General features: G+C 42.6%; 1 pseudogene; it reads left to right on the forward strand.

Moving 5' to 3' along the window:
• Positions 1 to 164: 164 nt before the first annotated feature.
• LOC111546688 lies at positions 165 to 23,927 on the forward strand (annotated as a pseudogene).
• Positions 23,928 to 24,401: the final 474 nt, after the last annotated feature.

Genomic DNA, 24,401 nt, shown 5'->3' on the forward strand with positions numbered 1-24,401 from the left:
TAATAAGCTGCCTGCCATCTGGTGCAGATATAAAACGTATTATCACATGCAAGCCTGGGACTCAGTTCTTACAAACCCTGTTTTCTGGCTTCCTGCCTGAAGGCAGAGAGATGCATTGGAGAGAGGCTGCACTGCCCTCCAGAGCCACAGTCTGGTCCCACACCATGCCACACTGCAGTCCGGCAGGTTGCCAAGGCCTCGCAGGAACTCAGCCTCCTCCTCTGCAGGGTAAAGGGGCAGGACAAACATCCAGTTCACACTATCTCCTACAGCTCTGGAAGTTAATTTCTGGTTACCTTTATCCAGGCCCCACGGGTCGCCAGGGCGGTCGCCATAGCTCTCCATATATGCTTTTATCTCAGCTGGCCAATGTTGGTCTTCAGCCCACAAGAAGTGGGTGACACCTCTCGGTGTCCATTCCCCCTCCTGTACCCCAACTACTGCACGCTTCTCTTTTCCCAGACCCCTGGCCTTTACCTCCAGCCAGTAAGATTATCCTCTCAACTAGATGCCTGGGCAGAAAGACCTAAATCAACAAATGCTCTTTGCAGTGTTTGCTGGAACAGCTCACAGATCGCAGATCGGTGCTCCCAGCCGTGGAGAAGCAGAGCTCAGGTGGTGAAATCTCAGACATGACTGTGAGCTGGGGAGGAATCTTCCCAGGCCCTTGGGTCTCACCACACACAGGTCTGGTTTTTCAAAGGTAAGCCTTTGAGGGAGAAGCTGCCAGGTCATTAACACTACTGCCTGGGAGGAGGAAAGTGGTTTCAGCCACACCCAGTCCTGATGACACATCCGGAGGCTACTCCACGGTAAGCCTGGTGAGAAGTCTGAGCTTTGCATCCTTTTAGAGTTTATCCTTCAGAAAATTTCGTGCAAAGGTTGTCTTTCCCTGGCTTCCTTTCTTATCTCAACCCCATTGTATTGGCGTGTGGTGGGGTGGGAAGAAATGGAGATTGAGAGAATGAAATTAGAATGATAGAAACGTCCTGAAAATGCATTCAAACTGTCAGAGGCCTTTGAACCAGAGCAACTCCATCTGGGGTAAGGGCTGGGTAAAATGAGGCTGGGACCTACTGGACTGCATTCCCAGGTGGTTAAGGCATTCTAAGTCTCAGGATGAGAGAGGAAGTCGGAACAAGATACATGTCACAAAGACCTTGCTGATAAAACAGGTTACACTAAAGAAACCAGTCAAAACCCACCGAAGTCAAGATAGCGACAAGAGTGACCTCTGGTCGTCCTCACTGCTACGCTCCCACCAGCACGATGACAGTTTACAGATGCCATGGCAACATCAGGAAGTTACCCAATAAGGTCTAAAAAGGAGAGGCATGAGTAATCCACCCCTTGTGTAGCATTTAGTCAAGAAATAACCATAAAAATGGGCAACCAGCAGCCCGTGGGGCTGCTCTGTCTATGGAGTAGCCATTCTTTTATTCCTTTACTTTCTTAATAAACTTGCTTTCACTTTATGGACTCGCCCTGAATTATTTATTGCACGAGATCCAAGAATCCTCTCTTGGGGTCTGGATCCGGACCCCTTTCCTGTAACAAAACCGGGAGTGGAGAGCAAAGGGCCCTTCAAATTCCACTAGCACAAAGGGTCTTTCTTTCCTTCTTTCTTCCCTTCCTTCCTCCCTTCTTTCTTTCTTTTTTTTTCCCCCTGGAGACTCACTCTGTCACCCAGGCTGGAGTGCAGTGGTGTGATCGTGGTGCCATCTGGGCTCACTGCAGCCTTCACCTTCCAGGTTCAAGCTATTCTCCTGCTTTAGCCTCCCGAGTAGCTGGGACAACAGGCATGCACCACCACACCTGGCTAATTTTTAAATTTTTATTTTTTATTTTTAGTAGAGACAGGGTTTGGCCATGTTGGCCAGGCTGGTCTCAAACTCCTGAGCTTAGGTAACCCACCAGCCTTGGCCTCCCAAAGTGCTGGGATTACAGTGTAAGCCACTGTGTCTGGCCTTTTTTTTTTTTTTTTTTTGAGACAGGTTACTGCTGGGTGACTGTCACCCAGGCTGGAGTGCAGTGGCTCAATCATATAGGTCATTGCAGCCTCGAACTCCAGGCATAAGCGATTCTTCTTAATAACTAGGACTATAGGCATGTGCCACTGTGCCCAGCTAATTTTTTAATATATATCTAGACACGGTAGTCTCGCTACATTACCCAGGCAAGTCTTGGTCTCTCCTCTTGGCCTCCCAAAGTGCTGGGACTACAGGTATGAGCCACTGCACCCCGCCAGAGTGGCTTTCCTTCCTAAAAGACACCTACTGCGATAGTTCTGAAGCTCGTTTGCCTAAGAATTATAATGGGGTAATTTTCACAGGTGTTGGGCAGGACCCAGGAATATGCATTTTTAATCAGTGTTCAGGCAATTCCACTGAGGAAGTTCTGAAGGTCACTCTCAGAGCTTCTCAAACTTTAGTGAATATTCCTGGAGATTTTGTGAAAATGCAGGTTTTGATTCAGTGGGTCCGGGGTACAGATGAAAATTCCGCATTTCTAGCAAGCTCTGAGAATCTACTAACACTGCTGGCCCAAGAGCCCCTGCCCAGAGTCGCAGGGTTCTGTCGCCTCAAGCCCCTTCTGGTTGTGTATCTTGATTCCAGCGCTTTCTAACAACATGTGCTTTGCTGTTACAAGCTTCCGGATTTATCAAAACTACAAGTTGATCTAGGGAAGCTATGACAGTAATTTTGTATACCCGTTTCCCTGCTAAAAAATAAATAAAATGTTGTGTGATTGCTAGAGCTTAGATAAAATTGTGGAAGACAACCAAACATTACTAAATCTTGCCAGTCAGCTAAGAAGTGTGCTATTTTTGAAAGCCATATAAAATTCAATAGAAAGTCTGCTGGGAACAGGTGTTTTCCGGTCTTGGGAGACAAAACTGCTCATTCAGGCTCCAGCTGCATGCATTTTTCCTTCCCGAATTTTTTTTACTCTTGGGAAAAAGACTTTTAAATTCAGTGACAGCAGAGCTCTAGAGCTCATTTAGACAGAAATTAAAATGTTCTCCTGTGTCTCATCTGCTGAACTGTGTGTATCCCAAAGCCACTAGCAGAACATCTTCAGTGTGCCTGTGACAAGATGACAGGAAAGGTGGAAGCTTGACCCAGGCTGACCATACAGAACCAGTATTCCAGAGAGGCCATAAAATGTCCCTTAGACTCTTTTTTTTTTTTTTTTTTGAGCTTTTTTTCTTTTTTTTTTAATTTTTAAAATTGTAAGATATAGATAATGTAGAATGTACCATTTTATTTATTTATTTATTTATTTATTTATTTATTTATTTATTTATTTATTTTTTCTGAGACAGAGTCTCGCTCTGTCACCCAGGCTGGAGTGCTGTGGCCGGATCTCAGCTCACTGCAAGCTCCGCCTCCCGGGTTCACGCCATTCTCCTGCCTCAGCCTCCCAGTAGCTGGGACTACAGGCGCCGCCACCTCGCCCGGCTAGTTTTTTGTAGTTTTTAGTAGAGACGGGGTTTCACCGTGTTAGCCAGGATGGTCTCGATCTCCTGACCTCGTGATCCGCCCGTCTCAGCCTCCCAAAGTGCTGGGATTACAGGCTTGAGCCACCGCGCCCGGCGAATGTACCATTTTAATCATCTGTCAATGTGCAGTTCAATGGCATTCAATACATTCACATTGCTGTGTAACCATCACCACCATCCGCCTTCAGAATTTTTTGTCATCTTAAACGGAAACTGTAAGTAAACAGTAACTTCCTAGTCCCCTCGCCTCCTAGCCCCTGGTAACCACTGTTCTACTTTCTGTCTCTATGAATTTGGCTACTCTAGTCCCTCGCATGTCTTAGTCAGCTTGGGCTGCCACAGCAAAATATCATAAACTGGGTAACGTAACAGTCAGGCTGAAGTTCTGGAGGCCAAAAGCCTGAGATCAAAGTGCCAGTATAGTTGGTTTTGGTGAGGGCTCTCTTTCTAGCTGTAGGCTGCGGCCTTCTCACTGCATTCTCAGGTGGCGGGGAGAAACAGAGGTCTCTGTGTCTTTTTTTTGGAAATGAAAGTTGTTTTTTTTTTTTTTTTTAAGATGGAGTCTCACTTTGTTGCCTAGGCTGGAGTGCAGTGGCGCGATCTCCGCTCACTGCAACTTCCGCCTCTCAGGTTCAAGAGATTCTCCTGCCTCAGCTTCCTGAGTAGCTGGGATTACAGGTGCGCACCACTATGCCCGGCTAATTTTTGTATTTTTAGTAGAGATGGGGTTTCACCATGTTGGCCAGATTGGTCTTGAACTCCTGACCTCAAGCAATCTGCCTGACTTGGCCTCCCAAAGTGTTGGGATTACAGGCGTGAGCCACCATGCCCAGCCTCTGTCTCTTCTTATAAGGACACAAATCTTGTTGGATCAGAGCCACACCCTGATGACCTTCCCAGCACTTCAGAAAGCCAAGGCGAGTGGATCACCTGAGGTCAGGTGTTTGAGACCAGCCTGACCAACACGGAGAAGCCCTGTCTCTACTAAAAATACAAAACATTAACCGGGCGTGGTGGCCGGTCCAGCCTTCATTATCTCCATAAAAGTCCTACCTCCAAATACAGTCACACTGGGAGTTGGGGCGTTAACACATGAATTCTGAGTAGACACAATTCATTCAGCAGCATCATGTAAGAGGAATCACACAGTATTTGATTTTTTGGTGTGTTATTCTGTTTGTTATTTTGTATTGTTATTTCTTGTGGCTTGTTTCACTTATTATAATGTCTTCAGAGTTCATCTGTGTTACAGCATGTGTCAGAATTTTATCACTTTTTAAGGCTAATGTTCCATTGTATGTATATACCACATTTTATCTATTCATTTGTTGATGAATATTTGTGTTGCTTTCATGTTTTGACTACTCTGAATAATGCTGCTATGAATATTGGTGTACAAATGACTGTTCAGGACCAGGCATGGTGGCTCACACCTGTAATCCCAGCAGTTTAGGAGGTCAAGTCGGAAAGATTGCGAGGTCAGGAGTTCAAGACTAACCTGACCAACGTGGCAAAACCTCGTCTCTACTAATAATACAAAAATTAGCCAGGCGTGGTGGCACATGCCCGTAATCCCAGCTGCTTGGGAGGTTGAGGCAGGAGAATTGCTTGAACCCAGGAGACAGAGGTTGCAGTGAGCCAAGATCGTGTCATGCACTCCAGCCTGTGTGACAGAGAGAGACTCCGTTTCAAAAAAAACAAAAACAAAAACAAATGACTGCTCAGGTCCTTGCTTTTAAATTCTTGCATGTATATTCCCAGAAGAGGAATTGCTGGATCAAATGGTAATTCAATGTTTAATCTTTTGGGGAACCACCCTATGTCCCTTGGAATCCGGAGCCAGAGACATATGTTGACATGCGTTTCCAAGGCCCCATCACACTACCTCAACTCAGGGCTGACCTGGCAGAATCAGAGGGAGGATTTTATCACTAATTCTCTGAAACATGTTCAGCATGTCTAGTCCTTCCTCTGTGTTGTCCATCGGGAGACCTTTCAGCCCCTAGATGTGTCCATGATGTACCCAAGGCCTTTGCCTTCCCAGGGATGCTGAGCAGACTCAGTAAATAATAATCAAACTCCTAGAGGCCAAGGCCTCCACAGGAGCCCTGGAGCAGTGTGAGACCTCAAAGATCCCTGACGACAGTTAACTAATCCTGCTGCATACTGCTGTTCCTCCTGCGAGTTTGTGTGTGGACCTGGCTCTGTAGCATTTTAAAGTGGAGGTCTGGAATCTGACCTCTGGGCTCTGATCTTCCTTTAAGACTGTCAAAGAGACAGCTAGTTACTCTTGTTAAAATATCAGGGGCTGGGTGCTGTGGCTCACGCCTGTAATCACAGCACTTTGGGAGGCCGAGGTAGGTGAATTAACTGTCAGGAGTTTGAAACCAGCCTAGCCATCATGGCGAAACCCTGTCTCTACTAAAAAAATACAAAAATTAGCCGGTTGTGGTGGCACGTGCCTGGAGTCCCAGCCACTGGGGAGGCTGAAGTGGGAGATCGCATCACTAACCTCCAGCCTGGGTGACAGAGTGAGATTCTGTCTTTGTTGTTGTTGTTGTTGTTGAGACGAGTTTCACTCTGCCGTCCAGGCTGGAGTGCAGTGGCGCGATCTCGGCTCACTGCAAGCTCAGCCTCCCGGGTTCACGCCATTCTCCTGCCTCAGCCTCCCAAGTAGCTGGGACTACAGGCGCCAGCCACCTCGCCCGGCTAATTTTTTGTTTTTGTATTTTTAGTAGAAACGGGGTTTCACCATGTTAGCCAGGATGGTCTCGATCTGCTGACATCATGATCCACCTGCCTCGGCCTCCCGAAGTGCTGGGATTACAGGCGTGAGCCACCGCGCCCGGCGGAGACTCTGTCTTAAAAAAAAGTACAAGATAAGAAAGAAGGAAGGAAGGAAGGAAAGAAGGAAGGAAGGAAGGAAGGAAAGAAGGAAGGAAGGAAGGAAGGAAGGAAGGGAGGGAGGGAGGGAGGGCGGGCGGGAGGGAGGGAAAGGAAAGGAAAGAAAGAAAAGAAAGAAAGAAAAAGAAAGAAAAGAAAGAAGGAAAGAAAGAAGGAAAGCAAGAAAAGAAAGAAAAGAAAGAAAGGAAAGAAAGAACGGAAAGAAAGAAAGAAGAAAGAAAGAAAGAGAAAGTGGAGGTCTGGAATCTGACTTTTGGGCTCTGACCTTCCTTCAACACCTTCAAAGAGACAGCTAGTTATCTGCTATTGTTATTGTTAAAATATGAACATGCAGTTCCTATTCGATTCTTGTTTCTGAGACGGAGTTTCCGTCTTTTACCCAGACTGCAGTGAAGTGGCTCACTGCAACCTCTGCCCTCAGGGTTCAAGCAATTCTCCTGCCTCAGCCTCCTGAGTAGCTGGGATTACAGGCACGAGCCACCATGCCAAGTTAATGTTTTCTATTTTTAGTAGAGATGGGGTTTCTCCATGTTGGTCAGACTGGTCTCAAACTCCTGACCTCAGGTGATCCACCCTCCTTGGCTTCCTGAAGTGCTGGGGTTACAGGCACGAGCCACTGTGCCCGTCCGCCCATTTGGAATATGATGTGACACTATCTCTCGAAACTGGAAATTCACAAGGACTGTGTATTAATCCGTTTTCATGCTGCTGATAAAGACATAGCTGGGACTGGGCAATTTACAAAAGAAAGAGGTTTAATGGACTCACAGTTCCACGTGGCTGGGGAAGCCTCACAATCATGGTGGAAGGCAAGGAGGAGAAAGTCTCCTCTTTGATGGATGGCGGCAGGCAAAGAGAGAGAGCTTGTGCGGGGGAACTCCTTTTTTAAAAACCATCAGATCTCATGAGACATATTCACGATCACGATAACAGCACGGGAAAGACTTGTCCCCATGATTCAATTACCTCCCACTGAGTTCCTCCCATAATATGTGGGACTTCAAGAAGAGATTTGAGTGGGGACACAGCAAAACCATATCAGAGTGTGACCCAGCAATCCCACCTCTTGCGCTTGTGAACAAGGATGTTGTGCAGGGTCGCTCATTGCCTCCTCAGTCAGCCTTTCCTTTATGACTTCAGGGGTCTTTTTAAGGAACGGCTTTCCATTGCAAGGATTATAAACTTTTTTCCCAATATTTTTTCTAATATTTAACAGCTTTGTACTTATTTTCCCAGCTCTTATAGCCAGTTTGAAATTTGTTTAGTTTAACTGAATATTTTTTGTGTTTAAATTGATAGCCAGATGTCCCAAGTAGTGTGTCGAATGAACCACATTTTCCTCACTGATTTGAAGTACTATCTTTGTCACAAACTAAATTTCTTCATGTATGTGAATATAAAATGGGGAAAAGTGGCCAGGCGTGGTGGCTCATACCTGTAATCCCAGCACTTTGGGAGGCCAAGGCAGGCAGATCACTTGACTCCAGGAGTTTGAGACCGGCCTGGCCAACATGGTGAAACTCCATCTCTACAAAAAGTACCAAAAATTAGCCAGGCATGGTGGCACACACTTGCAGTCCCAGCTACTTACCAGGCTGAGGTGGGAGGTCACTTGAGCTTGGGAGGTCAAGGCTGCAGTGAGCTGTGATTGTGCCACTGCACTCCAGCCTGTGTGACAGAGTGAGACCGTGTCTGGGGGAGGGGGACAGATAGGTGGGGGTAGGGGAAAGTGAAGGAGAATCCTATGTGTCAGCTTTAAATTGGAGATATCGGTATAAATTCATGATTGTGTGTGTGTGCGCGTGTGTGTGTGTGTGTGTATTTTCTAGCAGCAGACACAGGAAAAGTCTAAAAACAACACTCCAGAAAACTTAATATATCTGATGCACAGTTCTTGGTTTCTAAAATCCATTGTCCCTTTAAAAGAATTAAGGATCCTTAGAGAAATTAGAAATCCTTTGGCTGATCCCAGAGCCCAAGGCATAGAAAGTCTGAGTTAAACATGAAATATCAGCATCTTCTTCCAAAAAGAAGGAAGAGCTCAAACGCTAATGAGCTCATGTCAAAAGGACATAGAATTCAGTTTGAAGGAGATCTCACTAGCAAAATTTGAGATAATTTGGGTAACAGCTACAAAAGGGAAAAATAAAAGAGAGTTTATCAATTATAACCCACTGAACTAAAATACTAAAATAACTAAAAATACCTGAGTACATAGTGATAATCACAAAGAGAGATATAGAAAAGAGAGGAAAAGAAATAATCTTTCTTTCCTTCCTTTCTTTCTTTCCTTTCTTTTTTCTTTCTTTCTTCCTTTCTTTTTTCTTTCTTTCTTCTCCTTCCTTCCTTCCTTCCTTCCTTCCTTCCTTCCTTCCTTCCTTCCTTCCTTCCTTCCTTCTTTCTTTCTTCCTTTCTTTCTTTCTTTTTTGAGATGGAGTTTCACTCTTTGTTGCCCAGGCTGGAGTGCAGTGGCGTGATCTCAGCTCACTGCAACCTCCGCTTCCTGGGTTCACGCAATTCTCCTGCCTCAGCCTCCTGAGTAGCTGGGATTACAGGCATGTGCCACCACGCCCAGCTAATTATTTTTGTACTTTTAGTAGAGACGGGGTTTCATCATGTTGGCCAGGCAAAGAATTTTTCTTTACTGATTTCCAGCTAATAAATATAGAAGGAATAAAATACAAAGTCACCACTTCGTAACTCCAAATGTAATAATCAATATAGTCAAGGATTTTTTTTTCTTTCTTTTTTTTTTTTTTTGAGACACAGTTTTGCTTTGTCACCTAGCCTGGAGAGCAGTGGCACGGTTTCAGCTCACTGCAACCTCCGCTCTTGGTTCAAGCATTTCTTGTGCCTCAGCCTCCCAAGTAGGTGGGATTACAGGTGCATGCCACCACACCCAGCTAATTTTCGTATTTTTAGTAGAGATGGGGTTTTGCCATGTTGGACAGGCTAGTCTCGAATTCCTGACCCCAAGTGATCCACCCGCCTTGACCTCCCAAAGTCCTGGGATTACAGGCGTGAGCCACTGTGCCTGGCCAGTCAAGGATTATTAATGGATGCTAAAATCATCAGATAAAAAGTTGAAAAACAGGCCAGGCACAGTGGCTCATGCCTGTAATCCCAGCACTTTGGGAGGCCGAGGTGGGCAGATCATGAAGTCAGGAGTTTGAGACCAACCTGACCAACATGGCGAAACCTCGTCTCTACTAAAAATATAAAAATTAGCCAGGCGTGGTGGCACATGCCTGTAATCTCAGCTACTCAGAAGACTGAGGCAGGAGAATCGCTTGAACCCTGGAGGCGGAGGTTGCAGTGAGCCAAGATCAAGCCACTGCACTTCAGCATGGGCAAGAAAGAGTGAGACTCTGTCTTAAAAAAAAAAAAGTTGAGAATCAGGATAGTCACATGATTTCAAATACCCTACAGATTATGTATCAATAGAAGCAAATAATGTGTTTTATGGTAGATTATTTAGACATAGCCACTATAATTTCCCTCCCTGTATTCACTTCTTTGGGCCACGTGACTTCCCTTGGCTAGTGCGACAATAGCACATGTGATGGAAACAGAGATGTGAACGTTTGTGCGTTGAGAATTACGTTTGTGCTGCCGGTAATGCTTCCACTACCATAGCAATAAGCTTAGGCTAGCCTGCTGAAAAATGAGGGATTAGGATAACAAAGCCTCCAGATATCCCTGATAGCCAAGCCATCTGAGGCATCAGCTAAGACCCAAATATGAGTAAGCCCAACTAAGAACAGCTGAACTCTGCCCAGACCGAAGAGACCACTCAGCTAAAATTGCTGATCTTCGCTTGATCCCGGGAGGTGGAGATTGCAGTAAGCCAAGACCATACCCCTACACTTCAGCCTGGGTGATAGAGCAAGACTCTATCTCAAAAAAAAAAAAAGAAAAGAAAAAGAAAAAAAAAAGAAAAGAAAATAGCTGATCTACAGATTTGTATGCTAAATAAAATAGTTGTTGGTGGAGGCCGCAGTAGTTTGGGGTGTTTGTTAAGGAGCAATGAATGGCTGATACATAAGTTGGTACCAGAAGTGTTATGCTGTCTTAGTAAAACCCAAAATATGTGGCATTGGCTTTGAGACTGTGGGCAAAGGCCGGAAATGTCAAAAAGAAACTGCTAGTCAAGCTGAAAGAAATGACAAGCAAATGATCAATGGAAACTATGAAGCAGTGAGAAAACTGCTAGATAGAAACAGGAAAAATGCTGACCCATGTTAGGCAGCAGCTCAACAATTGGCAATAGTATCCCCTGCACTAACATGAAAGACGGAAAAAGCACCTAAAAAAATTTCAGATATAGTGAAGGGGGTTTCATTCAAGGCAGAATGGTGAAAACATCAATTATCAAGTTGTGCATAACAAGAAACAGAAAACAGGGAATTAGCTAAATTGCGCTATTTGTGTAAAGCACAATTTAGAGGAAACACAGAGGAGCCAGGACTGGAGAGTGAAAATAGCCCTTCATCTTTTAAAAGGTTTTCAAGAAAGAAATAATGCCCTGAAGGTAAAGATAAAATCAAAGTGTGGCTTTAACAACCTTTGTTAAGATTTCAGGAAGAGGCCGGGCGCGGTGGCTCAAGCCTGTAATCCCAGAGCTTTGGGAGGCCGAGGTGGGCGGATCACGAGGTCAGGAGATCGAGACCATCCTGGCTAACACGGTGAAACCCCATCTCTACTAAAAAATACAAAAAACTAGCCGGGCGAGGTGGCGGGCGCCTGTAGTCCCAGCTACTCGGGAGGCTGAGGCAGGAGAATGTCGTAAACCCGGGAGGCGGAGCTTGCAGTGAGCTGAGATTGCGCCACTGCACTCCAGCCTGGGTGACAGAGTGAGACTCCGTCTCAAAAAAAAAAAAAAAAACAAAAAGATTTCAGGAAGATTGTAGTGACATCAGCAAGATGGCAGCCTAGGAGATTCCAGCCTTTGTCCCCCTACATAAAACAATAATTAGACAGATACCCATGAACAAAAAAATGCTCTGAGAGTGTGGTGGCTCACACCTGTAATCCCAGCACTTTGGGAGGCTGAGGCAGGCGGGTCACCAAGTCAGGAGATCAAGGCCAGCCTGGCCAACATGGTGAAACCCTGTCTTTACAAAAAAAATACAAAAAATACAAAAATTAGCTGGGCATGGTGGCGGGCACCTGTAATCCCAGTTACTCAGGAGGCTGAGGCAGAAGAATCACTTGAACCCAGGAGGCAGAGGTTGCAGTGAACCGAGATCCTGCCATTGCACTCCAGCCTGGGGGACAGAGCGAGACTCCCTCTATCTCAAAAAAAAAAAAAAAAAAAGAAAGAAAAGAAATAATCAAGAAGTTGCAGTGACGCAGTGAAGAAAAACAAAAAGAAAAAGAAACTAAATTGTACAGAAACGGGAGGAAGAACAGTTTCATGTTTTTTGCATTATTCCATCTCCTAGGCTGGCACAGCTCAGTGCTGAGAGAGGAATCACCAGTCCATAAGTTCCCCTCATAGGAAAAAAGAGCAGAGTAGGCCATCAGCTTCCTGAAACTCTGGGTGCGCTGCCTGAATCTGCTTTATTTTCACCCCACCCAGATCACTGGAGAGATTGGCATAGCTGAGACATCTGGAGATGGCTAGGAAAATAGAAGGGCAGGCTGGGCGCAGTGGCTCATGCTTGTAATCCCAGCACTTTAGGAGTCCGAAGAGGGCAGATCACGAGGTCAGGAGTTAGAGGCCAGCCTGACCAACACGGTGAAACCCCATCTCTACTAAAAATACAAAAATTAGTTGGGCATGGTGGCGTGTGTCTATAATCCCAGCTACTGGGAGGCTGAGGCAAGAGAATCACTTGAATCCAGGAGGTGGAGGTTGCAGTGAGCCGAGATTGCGCCACTGCACTCCAGCCTGGGCAACAGAGCTAGATTCTATCTCAAAAAAAGAAAAGAAAAGGCCTGTCAGTATCAACTACGTGGAAGTTATCAACTATGTGGAAGGTGCCACAGCAGTCAACTACGTGGAAAGTGCCACAGCAGTCTCCGGTGACCTGCTCGTCAGGGGACTCCAACAACCTTTGACACTGAAGACCTCAACAGCCATTGCAGCTATGGATTCTGCAGAAAAGGAGATATCATTGTGCCTCCCTACAGAAGGAGGCACTGCTGGGCCACCATAAGCTGAAGCTTTCACCTTCTTTCCTCCTGCCTGCAACCACATGCATGCCCGGACTCCAGAGTTATAGTTGCTCCACACACACCTGTGCTTCAGACCCCAACCCACAGCCACTCATGAGCATCCATGCTGCAGAAATAGACACTACTGCCTCAGTGGGAATGACTGAACCTCAAACATTGAAGCTACCACCACAGCAGGCACACCTGTGCCTTGGGTCCTGAAGCCATAATTGCTCCTCATTGGAGAAAAGGAGAACAGGAGGACCTCAGTAACTTTCACCTCTGAGGACCCTAAGAACTCTCGGGACTTTCTCAGATACCCACAGTCTTGGTCACTCCCACAATCTGCCAAAACCGGCCTCAGGTGAGGGAACTACATGGAAACTATACAATTGCACCCTTCCTTGAGATGAAATCACTGCACCAACCCAGCTGGCACCCTCACACACACCTGTAGGTAAAGCTCTTTTCCCATAATGAAAACTAGTTTATAAATTCTGAAAGAGTTGAGTGCTTCCTCAAATGTGTAGACATCAATACAAGGCTATAAGAAATACAATAAATCAAGGAAACATGACACCACTAAAGGAACACAATAATTTCGTAGTATCTGAACTCAAGGAAATGGCGTTCTACAAACTGTCTGATGATTAATTCAAAATAATCATCTTAAAGAAGCCCAGTCATAAAACAAGCCTTAACAAATTTAAGAAGACAAATCATTCCAAGTATCTTTTCAGACTGCAGTGGAATAAACTAGAAATGAATAACAGCCAAAAAGCTGGAAAATTCACAAATATGTGGAAATGAAACAACACACTCTTGAGCAACCATTGGGTCAAAGAGGAAATCAAAAGGGAATTTAAAAAGTATCTTGAGACAAATGAGAATGAAAATACAATGTACCAAAACCTATGGGACACAGCAAAGGCAGTAAGTACTGAGGCAGAAGTTTATAGTAATAAATACCCTCATTAAAAAAAGAATACCAATGTCAAATACACAACCTAACTTTTCAACTCAAAGAACTAGAAAGAGAACGATAAGCTAAGCCCAAAGTTTTAAGAAGGAAGAAAATAAGAAAAAGAAGAAATAAATCACAGAGAATAAAAAAAGAGAAACAATTAAACAGAGTGGGTTGTTTGAAAAGACAAACAAAATGGACAAACCTTTAGCTAGATTAAGAGAAACAAAGAGAAGATTCAAATAAATAAAATCAAAAATGAAAAAAGGACACATTGCCGGGTGCGGTGGCTCAAGCCTGTAATCCCAACACTTTGGGAGACCGAGGCGGGTGGATCACCTGAGGTTGGGAGTTCGAGACCACCCTGAACAACATGGAGAAACCCCATCTCTACTAAAAATACAAAATTAGACAGCTGTGGTGGCACATGCCTGTAGTCCCAGCTACTCGGGAGGCTGAGGCAGGAGAATGGCTTGAACCCGGGAGGTGGAAGTTGTAGTGAGCCGTAGATTGCGTCATTGCACTCCAGCCTGGGCAACAAGGGCAAAACTCCGTCTCAAAAAAAAAAAAAAAGAAAAGAAAAGGACACTTTACAATGGATGCTTCAGAAATAAAAAGGATCATAAGGAACTAATTTGAATAATTTTATGCCAAAAAACTGTATAATCTAGATGAAATGGACAAATTTCTAGAAATATACAATTTGCCAAAACTGAATCAAGAAGAAATAGAAAGCCTAAACACACCAATAACAAATAAGGAGATTCAATCAGTAATAATAATAATAATAAAATCTCCCAATAAAAAATGCCCAGAACCAGCTGGCTTCATGGGGGAATTCTTCAAAACATTCAAAGACTTAGTCCATCTTAAACTCTTCCAAAAACCAGACAAAGAAACATTTTCAAACTCATAACATTTTCAAATTCAAACGTTTTCAAACTCATTCTATGGGGCCAGCATGACCCTGATGCCAAAACCAGATAAAATTATTACCAGAAAAGAAACCTATAGGCCAATACCCCTGGTGAACATAGGTGCAAAAATCCTCAATAAAGTATTAGCATTCTGAATTCAAGAGTACATTAAAAGGATCATACAACATGACCAAGTGGGATTTATTTCTGAGATGTAAGGATAGTTCAACATTTGCTAATCAATCAGTGTGATACAATACTTTAACAACATGAAAGGAAAAAACCACACAATATGACCATCTCAATAGCCACAGAAAAAGCATTTGATAAGTTCAACGTCTATTCAGAATTAAAACTCTCAACAAAATAGGTATAGTAGGAATTTACCTCAACACAATAAAGATCATATATGAAAAGTCCACAGTTAACACTGTAATCAATGGGGAAAAAAACTGAAAGGTTTTCTGTACAAGGATCCAGTACAAGGAAAGGATGCCCAAGAAGTTGCAGCCAGAGCAGTTAGACAAGAAAAAGAAATAAAAGACATCCAAATCAGAAAGAAAGAAGTAAAATTATCTCTATTTTCAAATGACATAATCCTATAAAAAAAAAACAAACCCTAAAGACCCAACAACAATAATAACTGTTAGAACTAATAAATTCAGTAAAGCTGTAGGGTACAAAATCAACATCCAAAAATCTATCATGTTTCTATATACAGTAAACTATCCAAAAAGGAAATCGAGAAAACAATTCAGGGCCGGGCACGGTGGCTCATGCCTGTAATCCCAGCACTTTGGGAGGCTGAGGAGGGCAGATCACCTGAGATCAGGAGTTCGAGACCAGCCTGACCAACATGGAGAAACCCTGTCTCTACTAAAAATACAAAATTAGCTGGGCATGGTGACACATGCCTGTAATCCCAGTTACTAGGGAGGGTGAGGCAGGAGAATCGCTTGAACCTGGGAGGCGGAGGTTGCAGTGAGCCAAGATCATGCCACTGCACTCCAGCGTGGGCAACAAGAGCAAAACTCCATCTCAAAAAAAAAAAAAAAAAAAAAAAAAAAAGGAAAGAAAGAAAAGAAAAAAAAAGAAAACAATTCAGGCTGGGCATGGTGGCTCACACCTATAATTCTAGCACTTTGGGAGTCCAAGGTGGGAAGATGGCTTGAGCCCAGGAGTTCAAGACCAGCCTGGGCAACATAGTAAAACCTTGTCTGTATCTAAAATACAAATATTAGCTGGGCATGGTGGCATGCACCTATAGTTCCAGCTACTCTGGAGGATGAGGTGGAAGGATGGCCTGAGCCCAGGAGGTGGAGGATGTAATGAGCTGAGATCATGCCACTGCACTCCAGCCTGGGTGACAGAATCAGACCCTTTTGAAAAAAAAAAGAGAGAGAGAGAAAGAGAGGAAGAAAGAAAGAGAGAAAGGAAGGATTGATTCAATTCAAAATAATAATAACAGAAACAATAAAATGCTGAGGAATAAACTTAAAAAGGTAAAAGACTTGTAAAATGAAAATTATAAAACATTTGTGATACAGATAAATGGAAAAACATTCTGTGTTCATGGATTAGAAAAATTAATACTGTTAAAATGTTCACACTATCCAAAGTGATCTACAGATTTAATGCAATCCCTATGAAAATACCAATGACATTCTTTACATAAGTAGAAAAAAATTCTAAAATTCACATGGAACCACAAAAGATCCTGAATAGCCAAAACAATCATGAGAAAGAAGAACAACACTGGAGGCACCACACTCCCTGATTTCAAAATATATTACAAAGCAACAATAATCAAAACAGTATGGTACTGGAATATAAATAGACATATAGACCAATGGAACAGAATAGACAGACCAGAAATGAATCCATGCATCTATGGTCAATTGATCTTTGATGAGGTGCCAAGAATGCAGAATGAGGAAAGGACAATCTCTCAAGAAGTAGCTTTGGGAAAACTGGATGTTCACATGCAGAAGAGTGAAATTGGACCCTTATTTCACACCAAATACAAAAACCAAGTCAACATTTTGAATGTAAGACCTCAAACCATAAAACCACTAGAAGAGAACATAGGGGAAAAGCTTCCTGGCATTGGACTGGGGAATGATTTTTTGGATATGAGGTCAAAAGCCGATAACAAAAACAGAAATAGAAAAATGAGATTGCAAGAAACCAAAAAGCTTCTGCATAGCAAAGAAAACAACCAACAGAATGAAAAGGCAACCAACGGAATGGGAGAAAATATCTGCAAGCCAAATGTCCAATAAGTAATTAATATCCAAAATATATAAGGAATTTATGCAGCTCAATAGAAAAAACAAACAAACAAACAAACAAAAAACCCTGATTTTGAAATGGGCAAAGGACCTGAAAATGCAAAAAACATACAAATGTCCAAAGGGTATATGAAACAGTTGCTCAATTTCATTAATCATCAGGGAAATGCAAGCCAAAATCGCAATGAGCTATCACCTAATATTTGTTAGAATGGATCAGAAAGATGAAAGATAGCAAGTGTTTGCAAGAATGTGAAATAAAGGGAACTCTTTTACACTGTTAGTGGGAATATAAATTGGTACAGCCTTTATGAAAAAACAATATGGAGAGTCCTTAAATAATTAAAAATAGAACTACCTTATAACCCAGCAATCCTACTTCTGGGTATATATAGTCAAAGAGGGCCAGGCGCGGTGGCTCAACCCTGTAATCCCAGCACTTTGGGAGGCCGAGACAGGCGGATCACGAGGTCAGGAGATCGAGACCATCCTGGCTAACACGGTGAAACCCCATCTCTACTAAAAATACAAAAAACTAGCCGGGCGAGGTGGCGGGCGCCTGTAGTCTCAGCTACTTGGGAGGCTGAGGCAGGAGAATGGCATAAACCCGGGAGGCGGAACTTGCAGTGAGCTGAGATCCGGCCACTGCACTCCAGCCCGGGCAACAGAGCAAGACTCCATCTCAAAAAAAAAAAAATATATATATATATATATAGTCAAAGAAAATGAAATCAATATCTCAAAGAGACAGCTGCAGTCCCACATTCATTTCAGCATTATTCACAATATCATAATAATCAGGATATAGAAACAACCCAAATGCCCATCAAGGGATGAATGAATAAAGAAGGTGTGTAAATGGATAAGGCATATGTGTATGTTACATATATATATATGTATATAATGTATACATTATACAAATATATATATAATGGAATATTATTCAGCCTTAACAAAGAAGGAAGTCCTACTGTTTGTGGCAACATGGATGAAACTAGTAGACATTATGCTGAGTGAAATAAGTGAGAGGCAAAAAGAAAAATACTGTATGATTTTACTTAAATGTGGAACCTATGCAGTGAGCCGAGATTGCGCCACTGCCCTCCAGCTTGGGCGACAGACTGAGACTCTGTCTCAAAAAAAATGAAACTGTAAAACTCATGGAAACAGTAGAGGCCAGGAGCAGTTGCTCATGCCTGTAATCCCAGCACTTTGGGAGGCTGAGGCAGGCGGATCACCTGAGGTCAGGAGTTCGAGACCAGCCTGGCCAACATGGCAAAAACCCATCTCTACTAAAAATACAAAAATTAGACAGGTGTGGTGGCAGGCACCTGTAATCCCAGATACTCAGAAGACTGAGGCAGGAGAATTGCTTGAACCCTGGAGGTGGAGGTTGCAGCGAGCCGATTGCACCACCGCACTCCAGTCTGGGCAACAGAGCAAGACTCCATCTCAAAAAAAAAAAAAAAAGAAAGAAAAAAGAAAAAGAAAAGAAACAGAGTAGAATGGTGGTTATCAGGGGTTGTGGGGAGGGGAAGATGGGGAGATGTCGGCCAAGGAGTACAAAGTTTCAAGATAAGTAAGTTCTAGAGATCTAATGTACAGCAATGTGACTATAGTTAACAATGTTGTATACTTGAAATTTGTTTATAGTGTGCTTACCACAAAAAGGAAAAAAGGTCATTATATGAGGTAAGGGTATGTTATTACCTTGCTTGTGGTGAATATTTCGAAGTGTATATATATATGAAATCATCAAGTGGTTTACCTTAAATACATAAAATTTTTAACTATCAACTATACCTCAATAAAGTCGGGAGAAAAGACCTCAGGAAGATTTAAGGTGGTGCCTAGTAGATTATCTCATCTGGACAAAAGGGATCCTCAGACTTTTACGAATATATAGTTTGTCTCGTTGTGGCCTTAGTCTTGTCTTAATCTTTTGTGAATATAAAGTTGTGTCTCATCTGTGGCCTTTATCTGTATGGCCTGATTGAACATATTTCCACATGTGTACTGGCCATTAATTTCTTTTCTGTGAAATGCTTTCATTTCTTATCATTTTAGAGAAGGGAATGTTCTTCTAGAGAACATAATGAGCTGGTAAGTTTCTGGGTTCTACATGATGAATTCATTCTAGCATGACCAGTTTTCTAAACCATCTGAACCCTTTCTATTATTCTGTCAGGGCAGTGTTGGCAACTTTACCTCATTTAATTTGGGCCATAGTTTTAAGTCTCAATGCAGAAGAATGTTAGGATAGGTCACAAGCATCCTTGCCAGGATGTTAAATCATGAGTCATGGAAGACTCACACTGATGTGAATCCCCATCAATAAACTCTCCCCAATCCGGATTTATATTCCATTCCCCTGCCCACACAAACAATACCTTCAATATACACTTTCATACTTGCTCTCCTGGCTACTAGTACATATTACCCAAGTCCTGCAGGTTTTGGGGTGAGGAGGATAATAGATTGTCTCTTATTATAGGGACAGTACTTCCCGGCCTAGACCTACCTGAGACCAAACCCAGTTATTTGTCTAGATGTAGTAAGAATAAACAAAGGCAGATTTTTAGAAGAACAAGTGTCATCTTTTTTTTCTTTTTTTTTTTTTTGAGACGGAGTCTCGCTCTGTCGCCCAGGCGGGAGTGCAGTGGCCGGATCTCAGCTCACTGCAAGCTCCACCTCCCAGGTTTACGCCATTCTCCTGCCTCAGCCTCCTGAGTAGCTGGGACTACAGGCGCCCACCACCTCGCCCGGCTAGTTTTTTGTATTTTTAGTAGAGACGGGGTTTCACTGTGTTAGCCAGGATGGTCTCGAACTCCTGACCTCGTGATCCACCCGTCTCGGCCTCCCAAAGTGCTGGGATTACAGGCTTGAGCCACCGCGCCCGGCAACAAGTGTCATCTTGCAATCTGTCTGCCTTAGGTGAGACCTTTGCCTGGTTTCCAGGCAGTGGAATTCTGCTGTCTCCTAGCTAGAGGGAGGGGCTGCTTCTGTTGGCCGAAATGTTCAGGAGACTGGTATTTCAGTGTTTTCAAGTGCATCTACCTCAATGGAGGTGATGCTCATTATATTCCCTGGAAGAACATCCCCTTCTCTAAAATGATAAGAAATGAAGGCATTTCACAGAAAAGAAATTAATGGCCAGTACCCATGTGCAAATATATTCAATCAGGTCATACAGATTAAGGCCACAGACGAGACACAACTTTATATTCATAAAAGATTAAGATAAGATTAAAGCCACAAGGAGACAAAACTTTATATTCACAAAAAGTCTGAGGATCTCTTTTGTCCAGATAAGATAATCTACTAAGCACCACCTTAAATCTTTTTCCCCAACTTTACTGAGTTATAGTTGACAATTAAAAATTTTATGTATTGGCCAGGCATGATGGCTCACACCTGTAATCCCAGCACTTTGAGAGGCCGAGGCAGGTGGATCACAAGGTCAGGAGTTCAAGACCAGCCTGGCCAACATGGTGAAACTCTGTCTCTACTAAAAATACAAAAATTAGCTGGGCATGGTGGCAGGTACCTGTAATCCCAGCTGCTTGGGAGGCTGAGGCAGGAGAATCGCTTGAACCCAGAAAATGGAGGTTGCAGTGAGTGGACATCGCACCACTGCACTCCAGCCTGGGGGACAGTGTGAGACTCGGACTCAAAAAACAACAACAACAAAAATACAAGGCTGGGCACAGTGGCTCATGCCTATAATCCCAGCACTTTGGTTGGGATGCCGAGCGGGTGGGATCACCTGAGGTCAGGAGTTCAAGACCAGCCTGACCAACATGGAGAAACCCTGTCTCTACTAAAAATACAAAAATTAGCCAGGTATGGTGGTACATGCCTGAAATCCCAGCTACTCAGGAGGCTGAGGCAGGAGAATCGCTTGAACTTCGAAAAGGAGGTTGCAGTGAGCCAAGATTGCACCATTACACTCCAGCCTGGGCAACAAGAGCAAAACTCAATCACAAAAAAAAAAAAAAAAAAAATACAAGCCAGAAGATAATGGAGAGCATTATGAGAAACGCCTTTCAAAAGTGAAGGTCAAATAAGGAATTTTCAGATACGCAAAAGCTGCAGTAGTTAACTACCAGCATATTTTCACTACAAACAATGTTTAAAACAGTTATTTGGATAAAAGCAACATGATTCTACATAGAAACTTGGATATAAACAAAGGAATAAATAGCATGAGATATGGCAAATATCTGAATACATATCAGGCTTTTTTCTTATTTTTGATGTCTTTCAAAACCAATATATTTGAGGGTTATGATATATGCAGAAGTGAAATACATGACAACAATTATACAGGAGACAAAGAAGAAATGGTAATATGCTGTTGAAAGATTATTTCAGCATATGTGAAGTAATATAATATTAGCTGAAGGCTGACTATGGTAAGTTAAAGATGTATATTGTAGGGCAGGCGTGGTGGCTTTTGCCTGTAATCCCAGAACTTTGGGAAACTGAGGTGGGTGGATCACCTGAGGTTTGAGACCAGCCTGGCCAACATGGCAAAACCCTGTCTCTACTAAAAATACAAAAATTAGCTGGGCATGGTGGCATGCATCTGTAATCCCAGCTACTCAGGAGGCTGAGGCAGGAGAATCTCTTGAACCCAGAAGGCAGAGGTTGCTTTGAGCCAAGATCATGCAACTGTACTCCATCCTGGGTAACAGGGTGAGATCCTGTCTCAAAAAAAAAAAAAAAGATACATATTGTAAACCCTAGAGCAACCACTTAAAAAAAATAAAGAGGGATATAACTAATGAACCAATGTTGACATAAAATTATGTTGTAAATAAAACTCAAATAATCCAAAGCAAAGCAAAAGCAAAAAAAGGAGAAAAGAGCCAGGCGCAGTGGCTCATACCTGTAACCCCAGCACTTTGGGAGGCCGAGGCTGGCGGATCACAAGGTCAGGAGATCGAGACCATCCTAGCTAACACGGTGAAACCCCCTCTCTATAAAGATACAAAAAATTAGCTGGGCGTGGTGGCGGGCACCTGTAGTCCCAGCTACTCGGGAGGCTGAGGCAGGAGAAAGGTGTGAACCCAGGAGATGGAGCTTGCAGTGGGCCGAGATCACGCCACTGCACTCCAGCCTGGGCAACGAGCAAGACTCTGTCTCAAAAAAAAAAAAAAAAAAAAAAAAGGAGAAAAGAACAGATGAGATATTTAGAAACATAATGATGATAGATTTAAACTCAACCATATCAACAATTACATTAAGTATCAATTATCAAAACACTCAAATTAAAAGACAGAGATTCATTAAGCTGGATTAAAAAATCAAGATCCAAAAGTATGCTAACTACAAGAAACTGACATTAACTACAAAAACACAGAGGTTAAACATAAAAGGATGAATAAAGACATATTCAGGAAAAATGAATGAAAAGACAACTGGAGTGGCTACGTTAGTATCACACAAAGTGAAAGAGAGAACAATGAATATTACCATGAATCAAGTGGCACATTTTATAAAGATTTAATTTACCAAGAAAATACAACAATTTTAAATTTGTATACTCCTAATGAAAGGTTTCAAAAGATAGGCATACCTCATTTTATTGTGTTTTACTTAATTGTACTTCACAGATTTTGTATTTTTTACAAATTGTGACAACCCTGTGTTGAGTAAGTGTATCAGCACCATTTTTCCAACAGCTTGTACTCACTTTGTGTCTCTGTGTCAAAAATTTTTGGCAGTAAAGTATTTTGAACATATGTACATAGTTTATAAAGACATAATACTATTGCACACACTAGACTACAGTATAGTGTAAACATAACTTTGTTTGCACTGGGGGACCAAAACTTTTATGTGATTTGCTTTATTACAGTGTGTGGAACCAAACCTACAGTATCACTGAGGAACGTCTCTACGTGAAGCAAACACTGAGGGAACCAAAAGGATAAGTGAGTCAATTCTCCATCACAGTTGCAGATTTCAACACTCCAATCTAAGCAATTATAAAAAAAATACATAAAAAATCAATAAGTGAAGCAGCTCCATTGTCTGAGGTAAATACCCAGGGTTCAATGTCTCCCACCAAGAAGATTAAGGACACGGACACACATGAGGAGTTTAGGAGCGGAAAGTTTAATAGACAAAAAAGAAGACAGAGAGAGAAATCTTTCTCGTGCTGAGAAAGTGGGTTGCCCAAGGGAGAGTTTCCAGGTTGGGGGTGGGATTTGATCGATTTTGTAGAGAGGCTTGAAAAGGCGGTGATTGATATATATAGGGCCCAGGGATTCATGTAACCAGGTGTGCCATTTACGTAGTCCACAAAGGAACTAGCCCTCCCACCCTAATCTTTCATTATGCAAATGTGGCTTCTACCTGGCTGTCGCCACGACACCTGCACACGTGGCTTTACCTGGCTGGTGCCATGACACCCATACATGTGGTAACAAAGAAAAGGGAGGGAGAATCCAGGTACATGTTGGAATGTACCTGGATTCCAGGTACAGCTCCTGGCATTTACATATGCAAGCTTCCAGCTTGCTTGCAGCTTGACTTTTCAGGCTGTTTTCTGTTAGAAAAGAAGTGTTTTTGGGGCTGCTTTTTATTAAAGGAAAATGTTACCAAGAACTCTTTTACCCTCACTAACTGCCTAAAATAACTTATTAATAACTCCTCTATTGTAAGGATATTTAAGGTTTGAACAACACTGTCAACCCACGTGCCCTAATTGGCATTTACATAACACTCCACCACAAAACAGCACTCTTTTCATTCCTGGCCGTCTAAGGATTGACTACCATCTTGAATGACACAGTAACTATCTGATTTAGAAAGTTCATGACCAGCCAACTACTTCAGAGGAAACAAATGATGATTGATGTCCTTCATACCCTGAAGGCAACAGTACCTAAGACGGAAATTTGGGAAAAACTCGCCAAAAGGTACAAGACCACACTGGATGTCATCTTTGTATTTGGATTCAGAACTCATTTTGGTGGTGGCAAGACAACTGGCTTTGGCATGATTTACGATTCCTTGGATTATGCAAAGAAAAATGGACCCAGACATACACTTGCAAGACATGGCTTGTATGAGAAGTAAAAGACCTCAAGAAAGCAATTAAAGGAAGGCAAGAACAGAACGAAGAAAGTCAGGGGACCGCAAAGGCCAATGCTGGTGCTAGCAAAAAGCTGAAGGAGTAAAGATGCTGCAACGATGTTTTCTGCAGCCATCATGGATTTTTCATGAGAAGATTAATAAACTAAAAACTTTCATGTGAAAAAAATAGAACACCACAATATGCATTCAAGTGCACACGGAAAATAGATCAAAGAAGGTCATATTCTAGGCCATAGCATGTCTCAGTAAATTTGAAAGAAAGAAATGAAAGTATGTTTTCTGATCACAGTGGAATTATGTGCCAAATCGGTAACATAAATACAACTGGAAAATCTCTCAAATATTTGGAAACTAAACAATAGACTTTGAATTCTATTCGTGTAGAATAGAAAATTTCTACATGAAATTTATGTAGCAATGAAAAAAATTACAAATGCTATTTGAGATATCTTAAATTAAATGAAAATACAATATATAAAAATGTGTGGGATATAGGTACAGCTATGCTTAGAGGAAACCTTGTAACATTAAATACTCATATTAGAAAAGAAGAAAGA

The sequence above is a fragment of the Piliocolobus tephrosceles genome, chromosome 9, assembly GCF_002776525.5.
Source record: "Piliocolobus tephrosceles isolate RC106 chromosome 9, ASM277652v3, whole genome shotgun sequence".
NCBI classification, from domain to species: Eukaryota; Metazoa; Chordata; class Mammalia; order Primates; family Cercopithecidae; genus Piliocolobus; species Piliocolobus tephrosceles.